Raw genomic sequence first — 18,178 nt, 5'->3', positions numbered from 1 at the left:
CGGCATCCAACAACGTCGTGCTCAGGCCCTAAACAAGGTATACACAAAGTATGGTAATCCCTATGAGGTATCTGTTTCCCACAAGAAATACAGTTATTCACTTTTTCTGACATCCGGTTAAATACTGAGGCAAGAAAAAACCAAAACGTTCCCCAACGGGGTACTTAGCCAACTTTGATTCGGTCTGAAACTCCGACTTCAGAAAATTTCAGAACGCCAACCTGCACTCGCAAAACTGCTTCTGCATCGGACCACGCGGCAAAAAAGACTGAGGATATGACGTCGGTCATGCGCATTAGTACCCTGACGTACTGACGTCAGTCTAATGCGCCCTGACCGACGTCAGCCATATACTTTGGTATTCGGGCCGACTGGACAGCGGACTACCCAATAGTTAGGACTGCAGCAATGTGGAACGAAGAACATCAGATAGCTGGTGCCAGAGCCATGGCCTGAAGTTAAACGCCAAAAAATGTATAGTCATACCCTTCGGGAAAAACAAGGTAACCCCAAGCTACCATATAGGTGGCAATCCACTAAGCACAGAAGAGTTTATCAGGGAACTGGGGACCCAGGTTGACAGTGGCCTTTCTTTTGACACTCACGTTGCTAAAGTGGTTAGAAAGACCTTCTACATTGCCCACCTGATCATGAAGGGATTCACATCCAGATCTAGTGAGGTCATTGTTCCCCTGTACTCTTCACTTATCAGACCAATGATCGAGTACAATGCCCCATTCGGGATGTATCTCACCCGACATCTGCAGCAATTGGAGAGACCCCAAAAGTTCCTCACCAAAAGGATAAAGGGACTCCAAAATCTGTCATATGCTGCCAGATTGAAGAAACTCCAGCTCTATTCAGTCGCATACCATCTGCTCAGAGGTGACATGTTCCTGACATACAAGGCCATGTCCAACCCGGAATTAATGGACATGCTCCACCTCAAAAAATCCAAATCCACCAAAACCACTAGAGCAAGCGACTTAAACCTTAGCACGGATATAAATAGGACGTGCTGGAGGGATAGATTTATCACTCAGAGTCTCCCTATGCTGTGGAATAAAATCCCGGTCCATGTGAGGCAGAGCACCTCGCTGACTCTGTTCAAGAGAAATCTAGACCTGTGGATGGGAGATCGTAGGTTTACCCCGGGAATCATCTCTGTGTCACTGCTGGACAGAGGCACAACAAACTAATGGGCACAGTATTTTTTCATATAAGGTGCGTAAGCCACAAAAATTTGGGCTAGGCTTATAAATGCCTTAGGGCAGATAGCCTAGTATAAACCTATGAACCTATGAATGTCTACTGTCCTTTAAAAATAAAGATAGCACAACCCTAACCACATTCATGACAGACCATCTCAAAAGTATTTTAACCATCTACTTCTTTTCACTACCTATGTGTTCTGTATGCACATGTTAACTTTGAACCTTGTAGTCTTGTTTGTTTTTTAGCTTAATTTAAGAACCAAACGTTTTCTTTATTTTTCTGTTTCCAAATGTAATTATTTATTATGATTAATAAAAACCAAGCCACCAGTCTGACTGAACAATGAAGGAAACCACCAGCAAATAGCGAAAAACACAGTTTAATATCGCTTTCGTGTCAAAAGGCATCTTCATAATAAAATAAAATGTACACATCAGTGTCACCTTATATATCAAATCAGAATAATTACCTAATAAAACAATCAATTCCTTAAAGTACACTAGCAAAAGAAATACAGTCATTTAAAGGCACACATCTAATAACATAACACAGACAGGTCATTTTAAAATCTTCAGTCTTCTATTCTACAGAAGACATTTAATATTCACTGATTCATTAATACCAGGTTTTTTGTCAGCCCCTAACCTGAGCTGCCACATAGTTTCTCTTTGTTCAAGTTGGTTCTTATAGGATCCCCCCTTATATTTCTAACTACATGTTCCAAGACAGCAAACAGAAACTTTTTAAAACCACTACATGTAGTAGAATGTTTAAATAGAGCATTGTTGATGTTTTTAGTTCTAATACAATAATAATGCTCTTTAATTCTTTTACTAAGTGGTCGTGTGGACATACCTACATAAAATTAATTGCACATATTACAAACAGCAAGATAGACTATGCCACTAGTATTGCAATCGTATACACCATCAATAGAAAGTGTCCTGTTCAAACAAGGTAAATCAATATAGAGTCCCTCTAAAATAAAATGACACGAAGAACAAGAACCACATTTATACATCCCCTTACAGCATCTGCTATTATCAGGGGTACTTTTATATGTGGAGTCAGATTGTAAACATTTTTTTAAACAGTCAGTTTTTTTATATACAAAATTGGGTCACTCTCCTGCAATTTGTATTAATTCACTATTTCCACATAAGATGTTCCAATTTCTAGTAATAATGGACCTGATATTAAATGCATCAACAGACATATCCAAAATACAAAAAGTATCAAAAGTATTTGTGTTAGAATTATTAGAACTTGAATTGTTAATACCTGTGACTCCATGTGGCTTATTTGTAATAGTAGTAAAACCATTTTTCAAAATTGGTGGAAAATCAGTAGCCCTTCTTGTTCTAATTTCGTTAGCCAAGTAAATCTGAGGGGTAACCTCTAAACAAAAACATATTCTGTATAAAGCTGACTTCTGATTCAAAATCAGCTTCTTCAGAAATCATTCATGAAGCAGGAATAAACTGACCCTTCGGTATATTGTTTTTCATAAAAACTGGATGGTTGCTCAAATAATGCAAATAACTGTTAACAAAAGTCTCCATCTTATGTATTCCACTTGTGAAACAATTATTAGCAGTATCCCAAGTCAGGGTTACATCCAAAAAGTGCAATGATAGCCCAGCATTCCCCAATATAAATTAAAAAAACAAATCACTGGAATTATTATACTCACAAAAAGAATGAACCTGGTCTATGCCACCTTCCAAAATAAAAAACAAATCATCCACATATCTGTCATAAAAAAACTACATGATATTGCTCCATAATGGGTCTGAGAACACTATGCTCCCACCACCCAAGAACTAGATTGGCATAAGCCGGGGTCACAATGGACCCCATAGCTACCCCTCTTAGCTGCTTGTAAATTTTTTTGTTAAATAGAAAATAATTGTTATTAAGCACTAGTTCTATTAAGGTGCATAAAACAAATATTCTGTCAGAATGAAGGTGGGCTACATTTCCCAAGAACTGTCTAACAAAATCAACCCCTTGATCATGGGGGATACTCGTAAAAAATGATTGGACATCCACTGTAAACAAAATGTTCTTCTTAGAGTCAAAAGGATATACAGAACTGAAAGTCCTAATCAAATCCAAAAAATGCCACGAGTCCTTAATAAATAAACCTAATTTTTGGACTAGTGGATTTAACATATAATTAACTACTAAAGAAATACCTTCTGTGACTGAAGTAGGTGAAGGTACTATGGGTCTAAATGGGGGTTTTTCAAGATTTTGTGAATTTTGGGGATACCAAACATGGTCCCCAAAAGTGGATGTTCAACTAACATAAAGTTATACATATCATTAGTAATATACCCAGCAGATCATATAAAATAGAACGTATGCAGTGATATGCCTTAAAAAACAGCTGTTGACTAACTAATGAATATTCAGTCTCAATATTTTCCATAGAGTTGACATATTTGTCTTGTTCAAGAATTACCAGCCCCCCTCCCTTATCGGCTTTCATAAACTGAAGGTGGCTTAAAGACCTCAGTTCTTTTAGGGCTTGTTAGAGGAAAAAATACTTTAATAAGACCAAAAGCATAAGGTTCAGTTCAGGTAACTTTATTCTTGCGCAAGGAGACAAAAAATGCAGTTACAGAGTTTGTCTGACTAAATCAGGAAGTGTCACAGTTATTATACCTTTCTTTCAAGACATTGCCCACTACGACTGACGTAGCAGATCACCAGTTCATAATTTGTTATTTCACAGATATTTCTCATACTTCTAGCTGACTCTTCAAAGTTTTAAAAAAGATTTTTCAGTAAACAGGATGGCCTTGATGACCACTGGTCAATTATAACTTTCTTACTATGTGATGTTACAAGTCTAGGTACTATGGCTAATTTAAGCACAATGCAAGTACAGATTTCTGAAGCAGTTTATTGTTCTTTATATCTGACTATCTTGCAGCCTGTGCACTTTTTCATCAACTCGAACAGAGTTTATTGTCTATAATGAATGGATCTACAGAAATTATTATTATTCTCCTTTCAATTTCCTGACCTAGCAGAAAATTACCTGCTTTCCAGTACATTTCCAAGGCATAAACATGTATTTTGCTGTGCTAGCAAACTAGGTCAGAGTGCATCTTGCAGTGTCAGAAAGCGCAATTTCAGAAAAGCACATTTTCAGTCTCAAATAAAACTAATGCTGCATATAGACTAAAAATGTGTTAATCTTCCCTTATTAGAATAAGCATTGCACATATATGTTAATACATATTTTTCTAACATTTCCCCCCTGTTAATACTTTTTATTCTATTTCAGAAGCATAAACAGTTTTTCTTCTCCTAACCTCTTCCTTTGAGGATTTGCAGCTAAGAGAGTCATTCAGTTTAAACTTATGAAAGTGTTTCCTTTTTCAACAGTTCTTCAATTTCAGTACTTTGATACAAAGTCTCAGAAACTGACATGTCTATAAAATCTTTGATTAATTTTTTCATGCATGGAATTCCACAGCAAATGCATGCTCCTAACAATAGTAATCCCACACAAATGGCAATTAGGATGCTCATTAGGATGGAACCCCACCCCCCCCAAATTTTGGAAAAAGTCCGTCAGTGGGTTTGGGCCTGGCCTGATCATGTCTGACACTTGTTGGATCACTTCCAGATGGTCATTAATTTCGTGCTTATTGTCGGGAATGAACGAACAGCACTCGTCTTTGATTAAAGTGCATGTACCACCTCTCGCTGCTAGGGTGAAATCAAGAGCCATGCGGTTTTGAAGCACCACAGTTCTCATTGCATTCAGTTCATCAGTCATTAATTCAAGAGCAAAAAGAGTTGCATTGCTCATGACCTCGAGATGTTTGGATAGCTTTCTCAGTTCCCAAATTGATTTAACTGCACCATATGCAGGGGCTATGCCTGCCCAGGATATGATAGTGTCGCTCAAGTCCATGTGTGCTAATTTACTTTTGTCTTTTATGGAGTTATGGTTCCTCCAGCCTGCTACGATCTGTCCCACTGGATTCTCAGGTTTCTTGATTGGATTTTCAGGTTTCTTCATGACATCTCTGACGTTTCGAATTCTCCCATGAGGCAAAGCTGTAGTGTGTCATATGGCCGGGACCAGGTAACCCAAAAAACAACTGCCGGACCAATTCTCAGGTAACCATTTGTATGCCTTTTTCCCACATATGAAATAACAGTTTTCTACCTTAGTATTGATATACACCTTCCCTGCATGAAACATTTTCTTATCTATAATAGACAGTTGCTTTAAAAGAATGGGATTATGTTGTGTATCACTGACAGTTTTATGTAAGGACTCAAAGTATGAGTCATAATCTGCATCACAAATTGTTTCTGTATTTTTAGCATTTTTAGGTTTAATATAACATTTATAAGAAATAGTTACATTACATCTACTCCAACCTACTTGAATAGTGTCATTTTTAAAAAAGCATACGATTCCTGTTTGTGTAACAGGCAGAAATAATGCAATTTTGTCTCTAGATTTCACAGGTGTAGTCTCAAAAATCAAGTTTTCCCAGGTCTCATTGACCCCTAGGAGGACAGCAGCCATCAATAATCCCCCGTATGCTGTTGGTATAGCTGTGCAAATCCAACAATTTGAAATATTAAAAGTCTCAGCATACACATGTTTGATTGCATGGTAAGTGTTAAAGTTCGGATGCCAGTCTATGAATGTTGAATCACGTTTATTCAGTCTAGCTGGTGTGGCTGAAGAAAAGAAAGGCCACAGCAAAAGCCACAGCAAAAAGAACATTGTCACTAATGCAGTTACTAAGATGATTATGCAACACTGCTGAATATACTGCTGAAATTGTTCAGTATTCCTATTGTCTCTAGGTCTTGTCGTCATTTTTATTGCTGCTGTGTGTTAGCAAGAGTTTTAACAAGTTCAAAGTTTTTGACTAGTTTACAGTGTGTTAAATGAATCCAAGATGAACGTTCTGCAATCTTGACTGCTGTGGGTGTGCTCAGCAGTACTTGATACGGACCTTCCCACTTTGGTGTAGTTCAATTCTTCTTTTTGATTGTCTTCACCCAGACCCAAGTGCCTGGGGCTACTGCTACTTTGGAGGTGTTAGTTTGGTCTTTATCTGAAACAGAATTAAACTGTAAAAGATGTTTGTTATTTAGCATATTCCTCATGTAGTCTGCAAGTGTCCAATCTGCTTCCTGGTCTGCAGGCATGAGAGGTTTCCATTGAGGTATATAATAAGCTCTTCCAAAAATCTTTTCAAAAGGTGTCAATCCTTTTGCATTCAGAACAGTTCTCATGCTCAACAGTACCAGGGGCAAACAGTACACCCAATTCTTCTGTGTTTCTGTTATAAGCTTCTTAAGTTTATTCTTTAAAACTCCATTGTGCCTTTCAACCAACCCTGCAGATTGAGGGTGATATGCACAGTGATGTTTTAAAGAAATCCCAAAATACTGACTTAGCTGTTGTATAGTTTGGTTAACGAAATGTGTACCATTGTCACTGTAGATCCTTTCCGGTATGCCAAATCTAGGAATAATCTCTTTAACTAGGGTCTTTGCAACAGTGGCTGCATCTGGTTTACTAGTCGGAAAGGCCTCCACCCATTTGGAGAACATATCCACAATGACAAGGCAGTACTTTTTGTTTTCACATTTGTTCAATTCTATGAAATCCATACAGATGGTATGAAACGGATACAGTGGTGTAGGGAAACTCCCTTGCTTGGGCTTTAATGCCCCTTGTGCATGATGTCTATTACAAGTGTGACATGACAGGCAAAATTTTTTAGTGTAGTTTGAAAACCCATACGTAGCGAACACCCGATTCACTAACTGTACCATCCCCCCTGTTGAGACATGGCTCTGCCCATGGCTCAACAAAGCTGCATATCTAAATAAATTAGACAGCAATATTGGTTTTCCCTCTTTGGAGATGTACAGCCCTTCCTTGAGAATTGCTCCTCGTCTTTTCCATCTTTGTTTTTCAGCCTGTGTAGTAAGTGTCTGCATTGTTTCCAACATTTCTAAGTCTAAAATCTCAGAAGGTTGTAATTCCTCGTTCAAAAGAAATGCTTCTGAGGCTGCTTGCTTTGCAGCTGTCAGCTCACGCATTGCCTTTTGAAATCCTATCTTGTTGTTTTGTATGAGCTATGCATTTACAAATAGCTACTTTCTGAGGCAACTGAATAGAATCTAACAAATCTAAAATAAACTGTGCATGGTTAATCGGTTTGCCAGTAGATGTCACCATTCCTCGATTCTTCCACTGTTGTGCAAAAACATGTACAGTAGAAAAAGCATACTGGCTGTCTGTAAAAATATTTACACTTTTACCCTTTGCTAAGTTACATGCCCGTGTCAAGGCAATCAACTCTGCTGCTTGTGCAGATAAGTCATGTGGTAGAGGTTTCACTTCTACAATCTCAGTATCAGAAACTACTGCATAACCTGTTAGGTTCTGTCTTGTAGGGCTCCTTTTGCATGAGCCATCCACGTAATATGTCACCTCGGCATTATCCAAGGGAACATCCGTGAGGTCTTTTCTAGGCAGTGTCTTTTGCTCAATTACCTGCAGGCAGTTATGGGGTGTGCCATCCACAGGAGTTGGGAGCAAGGTAGATGGATTCAAAGTAGTACATTGTTCAATTGTCATGTGAGGTTGGCTCAGCAATATAGTCATACAAGAAAGATGCCTAGCAGGGAAAAGATATGCTATTTTTTCTTGCAGTAAAATGATTGCGACTGCATGAGGTACTCTCAATGTGAGAGGGTGGAATAACACTACTGAGACAGAAGCCTGCACTGCCATTGCAGCTGCAACTACTGCTTGTACACAGTGGGGTAGAGACTGCGCCACTGGGTCCAGTTGTGATGAATAATAAGCAATGGGGCGTTGTTTGTCCCCATGCTGTTGAGTCAATACTGATGTCATATAACCTTGCTTGCAATCTACAGTTTGGAAAAAATGTTTGTGATAATTTGGTAATCCTAAAACTAATGATGATGCTATTGTTTCAGCTTGCAGAAAGTTAATTCTGCTTCTGGTGTCCATTGTATTAAATCTTGTGCTGCCATAGGCTTCTTAAAAATCAGGTCAGTTAAAGGTGCAGATTCCAAAGCATAGTTTGGGATCCAGCTCCAACAAAAATTAGTCGTACCCAGGAAGGACATCATTTCCTTCTTGGTTGTGGGTTTTGGTGCTTGTAAAATCACTACTTTTCTGTCCTCATCTAGTGTTCTGCCATCTTTGGATATTACATATCCAAGGTATTTCACTTGTTTTCTCCAAAGTTGTAATTTATTTTTGCTTACTTTGTGTCCTTCATCTGCTAGGAATTTTAATAATGCTATAGTATCTTCCTTACAATCTTGCTGGGTAGGGGCAGCCAGCAGGATGTCATCAACATAAAGTAAAATTTGACTACCTTTGGTGGGATAAATCCCGCTAGATTACTTGCCATTTCTTGTGAGAATATTGTTGGACTTTCACTATAACCCTGTGGTAGTCGCGTATATGTATAACCTTTCCCCTGAAATGTAAATGCAAACCAATACTGGCATTGCTGATATCTACCACAGAAAAATACTTCTGTTGAGGTTTTAAATCATTCAATAAGGTATGTGGATCTGGCACCATAGGTGCTCTTGGTATTACTGCGTCATTTACAGCTTGTAAATCTTGGACCATACACCATTCTCCATTTGCTTTTCTAACTGGAAATAAGGGTGTGTTACATGGTGAATCGGGGGATTCCACCAGTATTCCCCTCTTAAGAAAAGCTGCTATGATAGGTTTAATACCTGCCTTTGCATCTTTTCTCAAGGGGTACTGTCTCTTTTGTGGTCTGAATGCTGACTTTGGTGTGATAGTAACTGGTCCTGCTGTGCGAATAAGTCCTACGTCTGATTTTCCTGTTGACCAGAGAGTTTCTGGTATGTCTAACAAAGCTTTTTCTTCCTCTTCTAATAAGAGGGCTTCTCAGCTGTCTTTGCTGGACTGCAAGTGTACTGCTGGATGTGTTTGTGTTATCCAGTTCAGTTTCTGTTTTTGTATTCCCTGTTCTGACAGTTCTGATTCTGTCTGTTTTTCCCATTTTGTGACTTTTTCTCCTAGGTCTATCCATTTTAAATCTTCCTCTTTAGTTAAACTAACATGCGGTATTAGATTTGATTTGTAAAGTGAAAAGAACTCCTGGGGTAATGAACAGCTAACTACACTGTTCCCTTTTGTGTCCCAGTACAAATTACACAGTACTAATCTGTTTGCATGGTTTTTGAACAATTCTTGTTCATATTCTTTATCTGGTCCTGGTGTATTACAATAATACAGAGTACAGTGCAACAGGTGTTGTATGTCAATGCAAAGGGAGGGGAACTTACTGATAGCTACATTCATTAACTCTTCAGTTACTGCTCCAGGGCCAGTTGTAACTAAGTCCTGGCTGTACCAGTAAAATGTCTCACCTTCCATTTGCACTGCAAAAGTATTGGTCTGTCGCTGTGCTTCCATACCCTGCATGGTTGGAACTACTGCTATGCCTAATAGTTGCATAAGATCTCTGCCCGAAAGGTTCACTGGGCATTTTGCAGAAACAACAATTTTGCTTTTCTGGGTTAATCCTGAAACAGGATCTGTTATTGTAATGTTATGGGAGAGAGGCTCCTGATACAGCTGTCCATTAGCTGCTTTCACTAGTATAAAGTCATGTGATTCTGAATTTTCTGGTAGTTTGGAGGGGTGTACCAGGGTCCGTGATGCCTCTGAATCACACAAGAATTTGACTTCCCTCCCTTCTACCAGGAGTGTCACTTCTGGTTTTGTGTCAGCTAAATAGAGCTCTAAGCTCAGTAAGGCTAGGTCTAATATTTTGTTTTCTTCACTATTGGTAGCTTCCTGCACTTCCTCTATTATCACATTCTCTGCTCCTTCTATCACATTGTCATTTGTCCTTTCTCTATTATTCCTATCTAGTGATTCCTGACTTTCATATAGTCAGTCCTCACCCTCATCGTTTTTGTCTTCCACTGCTGCTTTCTTATTTTTCCTGCAATCCCTTGCCATGTGTCCTTTTTTCCCGCATTTGAAGCACTCACCTCTTTTCTTTCTCCCTTCAAAGTCCTCTGATCGTTGATCAGATTGTTTATTTCCCTGGGCATTCTTTTTGCCCTTTTGTCCGGACTGTACTAAAAAAACTTCTCCATCTTCTACAGCAAATACTTGGGCTTTCTTTTTCTTTTTGTTGTTAAAATGCCTTTCGGCATGTCTAGCATATTCAAGCAGTGATTGTAATCTGCTTGTACAATGGTCTACCATATGTTTAGTAATAAAACTACTTATGGGTGCAATACTGCCTTTTAAAAATGCATTCTTTAACTGCTGCTCATATGGGGAATCTTGTGTCTGATCTTCAGGCACTTGCATTCCACAGTGATTGTTAAAGCATTCCAATAATCTGGAAAAATATCTATCATCAGTTTCACTTTCTTGTTGGATGCATTGATTAATGCAAGTCCAGTCTGCCCTAGGCTTCCATTTCTCAGAAATTCGGTCTGTCAGGCCTTTCACTCTGTTGTCTAGTTCTGCGCTGCTATGTGGGAGGGGTCTAAGTGCAGTGTCACAGGGATTCCAGTTGCCACTGATCATGTGCCAATCTGGACCTACTATTTGTCTGACTACTTTTTCTACTTCCTCTCCATTTAAGTGATAACTTAATCTCATGCCCTGTAAGTCTTCTAAGAACTTTCTAAAATTAACTTTTGGATGGGGGATTCCGTCTGTGGCTTTCCGGATGTCTTCCGGTGTCCATGGTCTGTATACTAAGAGAGTTGGGTTCTGCCCTTCTTGTCCTGCCTGAGGATTTGGTACTTCTATGAGTGGGCATATCTCTTCTTCTTCACTCATAGCCCGTGAATTTCCATTCATTTGATATAATTCAATATCTCCTTTTAAATTACGTGTTCGAGACCTAGTCTCGATAGGATCTCTAACAAACGGTAGTGGTTTTATAGGAACAACTGGATATCGTGGAGGTGGGTCAGTTTGTTCTTTTGCTTCATATTCTGGTAAGGGAACTGGTAAGGGAACCGAAACCGGAGTGGGCGGAGGGGCCGATGCTATAACCAAGTTATTATCCTCATTGTCTAGAAACATTGCTTTTGAATTTTTATTCTTTTGTTCTCTTCGGTTTGCTTCCTCAATCCACCTGTGTGCCTGAGGAACTCCTAGTTTACGCTGTTTTTTAACCCGACCTTTAGAATCGTTTTTTAACTGTCTAATAAGTTTGATAAGCGAGGATCTTTCTAGTTTCCTGTCAAATTCATATTTATTAACCCATTTAGTATAATATTTAATGTTATCGGCGTGCTGTGATTGCATATATTTTGCGTCTTCGGTTAACGGTGGGCTTTGAGGTCTTTTTGTTTTTGTGCACGTATTACCCATTTTGTTCTAACCTTTTTTTTTTTTTAAATGTTACGTAACCCTTTTGTTTTTAATGTGGTACCACCAAGTGTTTACAGTCTCTTCAGACTACCTGCCTACTTATTCTGTTTCCCTGATCTATGACAAGATAGCAATATTTCTGTCCCTGAAAAAAAAATTATTACAGAACAAATACAATCAAGTCCCTGATCTAAAACAGAAAAAAGTAGATTCACCTTACCTGAGCCTCAGCGATTGGTCACTCACTGTTCAAATGGAACCTGCCTTCAGTCGTAGATCAGAAAAGTGGCTGGCCTCTTTTGCACGACAATTCAGTCGGAGGTCTTTCAATGAAGAAGATCCGGTGTGGTATCTTCCCTGCGCAGTTTCATGCCACCTGGCCCATCTGATCCCAGGCTAAACTAGGGTTTCCGGCTCCAAAAGGACCAAAAAATGTTAGAGGAAAAAATACTTTAATAAGACTAAAAGCATAAGGTTCAGTTCAGGTAACTTTATTCTTGCGCAAGGAGACAAAAAATGCAGTTACAGAGTTTGTCTGACTAAATCAGGAAGTGTCACAGTTATTATACCTTTCTTTCAAGACATTGCCCACTACGACTGACGTAGCAGATCACCAGTTCATAATTTGTTATTTCACAGATATTTCTCATACTTCTAGCTGACTCTTCAAAGTTTTAAAAAAGATTTTTCAGTAAACAGGATGGCCTTAATGACCACTGGTCAATTATAACTTTCTTACTATGTGATGTTACAAGTCTAGGTACTATAGCTAATTTAAGCACAATGCAAGTACAGATTTCTGAAGCAGTTTATTGTTCATTATATCTAACTATCTTGCAGCCTGTGCACTTTTTCATCAACACGAACAGAGCTTATTGTCTATAATGAATGGATCTACAGAAATTATTATTATTCTCCTTTTAATTTCCTGACCTAGAAAATCACCTGCTTTCCAGTACATTTCCAAGGCATAAACATGTATTTTGCTGTGCTAGCAAACTAGATCAGAGTGCATCTTGCAGTGTCAGAAAGCGCAATTTCAGAAAAGCACATTTTCAGTCTCAAATAAAACTAATGCTGCATATAGAATAAAAATGTGTTAATCTTCCCTTATTAGAATAAGCATTGCACATATATGTTAATACATATTTTTCTAACAGGGCTGTTCTTTGAGCTCTAGTAAGATTATAAAACTTATAATCTACCTTAGTATGAACAAGCTGTCTGCTGTCTTCAGTGCAACAATTTTCAAAAACACGTAAAGTGTTGGTTAAGGGGGGAGTAATGGTACTTGGTTTGGTAAACAGACATTTATTAAACTCCATACTAGAAAAAAACATAACTTAAATTTAGTTTACGACAAAACATTTTTAAATCCAACAATATGTGTCCTAAATTCATCCTTTTGCTAGGCACAAAGTTAAAACCAAGCCCTAAAACAAATAACTGATCAGAATTAAACAAATAACAAGACAAATTCTAAATGTTTTCATTCAAAAAGTCAATATTAGAATGTTCAGTAAAAGCAGTTACTTTTCTTGTTCCTTGTGGAAGTTTTTCTTGTTGACACATCGCACGTCTCGTTCTGACATAAAACAGGTCGTTTCTCTAAAGGGACTCGTCCTGCATTAACTGGAATCTGACCAGAACCACTAATTCCATCCTGTTCATCACCAGAAGTATCAGACATATCATTCATATCTAATACATTCTCAGCAGGAACAACACATGTCGATTCACCTGTGGAACAGTCAGAATTCAAAGTCAAACCAGAAGTGACATCACCACCTGCCTTAATAACTTCACTAAAGGAAGTAGGAAGATGACCAGGAGCTCCTTGATTTCTATAGCGACCCCTAAGTTGATTCTGTATCTTAAAGGGGCCAATAGCCTTTTTAACATCAGAGAAATGGGAAAAAGCAGTATTGTTGGAATATGCATCAGTGTCCCGTTGTAACTTCTTTAACTTTCTCTGTATTAAATGTTATGTTATTAGATGTGTGCCTTTAAATGACTGTATTCCTTTTGCTAGTGCACTTTAAGGAATTGATTGTTTTATTAGGTAATTATTCTGATTTGATATATAAGGTGACGCTGCTGTGTGCATTTTATTTCATTCTGAAGAAGTCTTTTGAGACAAAACGATATTAAACTGTGCTTTTCGCTATTTGCTGGTGGTTTCCTTCATTGTTCAGTCAGACTGGTGGTTTGGTTTTTATTAATTTTTGCTGCTGCTTCATCCTTGGGATTGTTGTTTTTCTTATTTATTATGATTATTATCTGGCAGTATATTAAAGAGAGTTAAGACTATGAACTACAAAAAACTTCACACTTTAGTCCTTGGTTTGATTTTTTCCATTTCCTCTTATATAGTGTGCAAGTGTGATTAAGTTACTTAAATCTAATCCAGTGCTCTCACAGATGCTTGTAACATGAAACACCTGTGCCTAGTGGGTCTTAAAAAATGATAAACATAAAATAAATATTTTATATCACACACAGATCTAAATCAGAGGTAAGAATCAATTAGTTTTCTAGATTTTATTGTATTTATTTTCTAAATATGTAGCAAAAAATATGAGTTTATAATTTTTTTGTATATGTCAACGTCCGTAAAATAAAAGAAGCCAGAATAATAAATGATCTAATCATCTGCTCACCCGAGATATTATTCATTTTGCTATGATTATTTAAAATATAATTTATAAAGTAGAAGTTTACCTGTGTAGATTGCATGCTGACAAAAGGGAATTTAAATTAAAAAAAAATGCCCCAGTACTTTGGCTTCATTATGTTATGGTATGTTTTCTTAAAAAGAAAAGAGCAAGATATGGGATATGGGTATTAAAGTAATACTCATCGTAGAGACTACAGGTGATATGCTCCTTTGTTTGCTGTCCAGTGAGTGATAGCTACCAGTTTAATTAAACTAAGCCACAGGATGTGATACAGGCTAGAGCTGTGACTCTGTGAGACTAATTTGAGTCAGCCAGTCTAGGCCCTCAAAATCAATTACTGTCAAGTTGCACTTTGAAAAGACTTTACCTGTCATCTGCATTCAGATGGCTATACTGTCTGTCACATTTCTTCCACACTTTACCAGCCTGCATTCATAATTGCCACCCCACCATACGTCTCAACCTCTTAGTGTAGAAATCTGGACAAAGTCTGAAATAACGGGAAAAAAAGGCACAACAACAGTGACAGATTTAAAAAATTTCTCTTATAAACTTAGAAGTTTGCTAGAATAGCATGACATGTGTTAGCATACATTTTCTGAAGGATATGAAGTCTGAAACTCAAATGTATGACATCACTTAGTGCACTCAATCCTCAGTGATTTGCAAGAAACAGAGAACTTTTAAAAGAAACGGACCGAAAACATGAGGCAAAAGTTTGGACATTCTGGGAAAATCTGGACAGTTGAGAGGTATGCTCAGAGCAACCAGCTTTTTTGTTTTTGCGTGTGTGTGCGTGTGCGTGTGTTTATTTCTGTTTGCTGGCAGCAGTAGAAGCATAAAGAGGCAAGGACTAACTTGAAGGGTTCACTCAACACAGCAGATCATGACACTGGATATGTGCGTATAGTGCCAATCTGCTGTTTAATATGTAATGATTATTGTTAATGTATATATTTAATTGATTGCAATAGTGCACCATTAACACAAGTCTGCACACTGGCTTTGTACACTATGTACTGGAAGCAGGTAAGCATGTACACGTGCTTTGCTTCTTTCAGTAATAGTTTCATGTCCAGCCTAGTATTAGGTTTGGTTGTTTGCAAGTCAGATCTATGTTTTTGCTTTTAAATAACAAATTACCTCATTTTACACCATTAAAGAGACAGTGACATAGTTATTAAATAACACATTAACTCATTTTAAATATTTCAAGAGTTGATAATGGGGAACTTATTTTTTTGGTCTGATGATGAATTACTTTTAAAACTTCAGAAAGGTGACTATAATTTGGACCAGTTTAAAGCACTGGGAAAACAAATGCCTGGAGACGTAGCTTCTTCAGAACCCATGCTAACCAGCACTTTTTATGTACGTTACTTTACCTTCTTAAAGGTATACTACTGTACCAACTTAATATTACTTGCTACAAAGGCGAATAAAACTGCAAATACACTAATAAGCCTACTATGAAGCTTACCTAAGTCGTTTGTTGCTGTCAACACTTGCTGCATAACTAGATATGACAGCTATTTAGCTGGATATATGTTGTCACATTATCCTCTCAATAACATTTCCTATTATGAAATGCAACAACTAATGTACAACTATTTGTAAATAGTTGCACAGTAAATAGAACTCTTAATGAAAGAAATTTGGGAGGAAGATTTTTTTTGTTCTCTGAATCACAGTGATCAATAAAAATAGTTCTGTTGTTCAGTCATTTTCATCTATTTCAGGTTGAGGCAGCATATTAGATAAGATTTCTGTTTGGGATCTATAGTTGTTTAGTGAACTGTGCAGTGCAAATTCATACACATAGTAGCAGCACTCAAGTTGTAAGCGGTTTGAAGATGCAAACAGTGTGGTTGGACAAGGGGCAAAATAGCACCGTACATACATGCAAATGAGTGCATAATGACATGGAAATGAGGAGCTCCATGATGATGAGTCTGATGGTATATGTAAGTGATGAAACCAAACTGGTGGACTAGTTCAGACACATATAACGTAGGCATGTTGTGCTGTGGTGCATACCTGTTTTTTACACTGAGTCTTTATCTACACGAGGATAGAGATGACTGGATTAGCAGCAGCCATAGCTAAGCTATAGGTGTTAAAGGCTACCACTGTCACTAGTTACTGCAGTGTAGTATGCCATGGCCATCTGACTAATGGAGGACCTACAGGAGTGCTTGACATATCACTAGCTGAGTGACCAGCAGATTGTGGACCTTTCCTGTGCAGACACAGAGACTGCAATGGACCTTGTTGAATACCTCAGATGGAATTGATGGGGATGTATGCCATGCCCATTCTTGTTAATACTAAGGTATGTGCAACTTTAACCATCTCAGCTATAGTGACCTTTAAGTAACCTACTTAGGTAAAAATAGGGGTATCACAAGCCTTAGTCTGGTAAATCTTAAAGTAGTCCCTCTGTAGTATATGGAGGGGCATATCTGACTACCCTGGCCTACACAGGAAATAACCAACATGATGTGGACATTTACACCATAGCCCTTCTCTGTAGTCCTGGGATCCATAGATTGCATGCAATCATTGCCATCAAGGCCCTACCTGGTCCAGAGGAATTGCTAACAAGAAGAGGTTCCGCTCCCTTAATTGCCAAGTGGTCTGTAATGCTCAGGGTATTATTTATAATTTGCCCATGCATCAACCAAGCTGGTTCCATGTTTCTCACATTTGGCACACATCAAAACCATGCCAAAGGTTTCTCAAGGTATTATAGTTGGCAGGGGAGCACACAGACTCGATAGACAGATATATATATATATATATATATATATATATATATATATATATATATATATATATATGGGTCTAGGACTATTCACTGAAGCACATTTCACTGAAAGTCAAATGACTGTGCACAAATCACTGAAAGCTCAATTCACTGAAAACTCAATTCACTGAAACACATTTCACTGAAAGTTATATATGGCCTTTTCCCCACTGTTTTGCGACCCTGGAGTTAGTATATATAGTAAGGGGGGGTGTGGGGGGCACTGCCCCCCACATATTTTGGATATATATTATGTTCAGAAAAGAGTAATTTATTGGAATTGCAAGTATCCATGTATATAGTTCAAAATATTTAAAATAGGTGGGAGGCTATGCCCCCTACACTCCCCTTACTATATATACTAACCTCAGGGTCGCACAACAGTGGGGAGAAGGCCATATATAACGTTCAGTGAAATATGTTTCCGTGAATTGTGTTTTCAGTGAATTGAGCTTTCAGTGAATTGTGCACAGTCGAATGTGTTTCAGTGAAATGTGCTTTCAGTGAATAGTCCTAGACCCAGTATATATATATATATATATATATATATATATATATATATATATATATATACGCATAGGTACTATGCAAGTAGGGAGCAGGACACCTATTATATATTGTTTGGTGTGTGTTGCAGGCAATGTCAAACATATCTTAGACCGTTGTTTATGATCCTGCATATTAAGCCCCAGACCATACAGAAAACAGTCTATAACATAGCACATGCTGAAACATGTAATACCATGGAAAATGTGTTTGTCCTACTCAGGGGGTGCTTCCTTTATCTGGATACATCAGGAGAGGCACTGCAATACAGTCCAGAAATATCCAGCAAGCTTTTTGTTGTGTCTGCAATGCTGCACAACATGGAATTACACTGACAGAGTAGCAGGTGAATATCTTGGTAGGACCTTCTATACCAGTTGCATCAGCAGTGGACAGCAGTGTGGTTAATCTGGTGAGGAATGTGCAGCAGCAGTGCCACAGCCAAGACAGAGGTGGGTTCTGTACACTGTAGAGAGACATCTAGCCCATAGCTATGGTTCTTGA

This window comes from Protopterus annectens, chromosome 3.part0 (genome assembly GCF_019279795.1).
Source record: "Protopterus annectens isolate FY-2018-M chromosome 3.part0, PAN1.0, whole genome shotgun sequence".
Lineage (NCBI taxonomy): Eukaryota > Metazoa > Chordata > Ceratodontiformes > Protopteridae > Protopterus > Protopterus annectens.
This window is presented reverse-complemented; position numbering follows the sequence as displayed.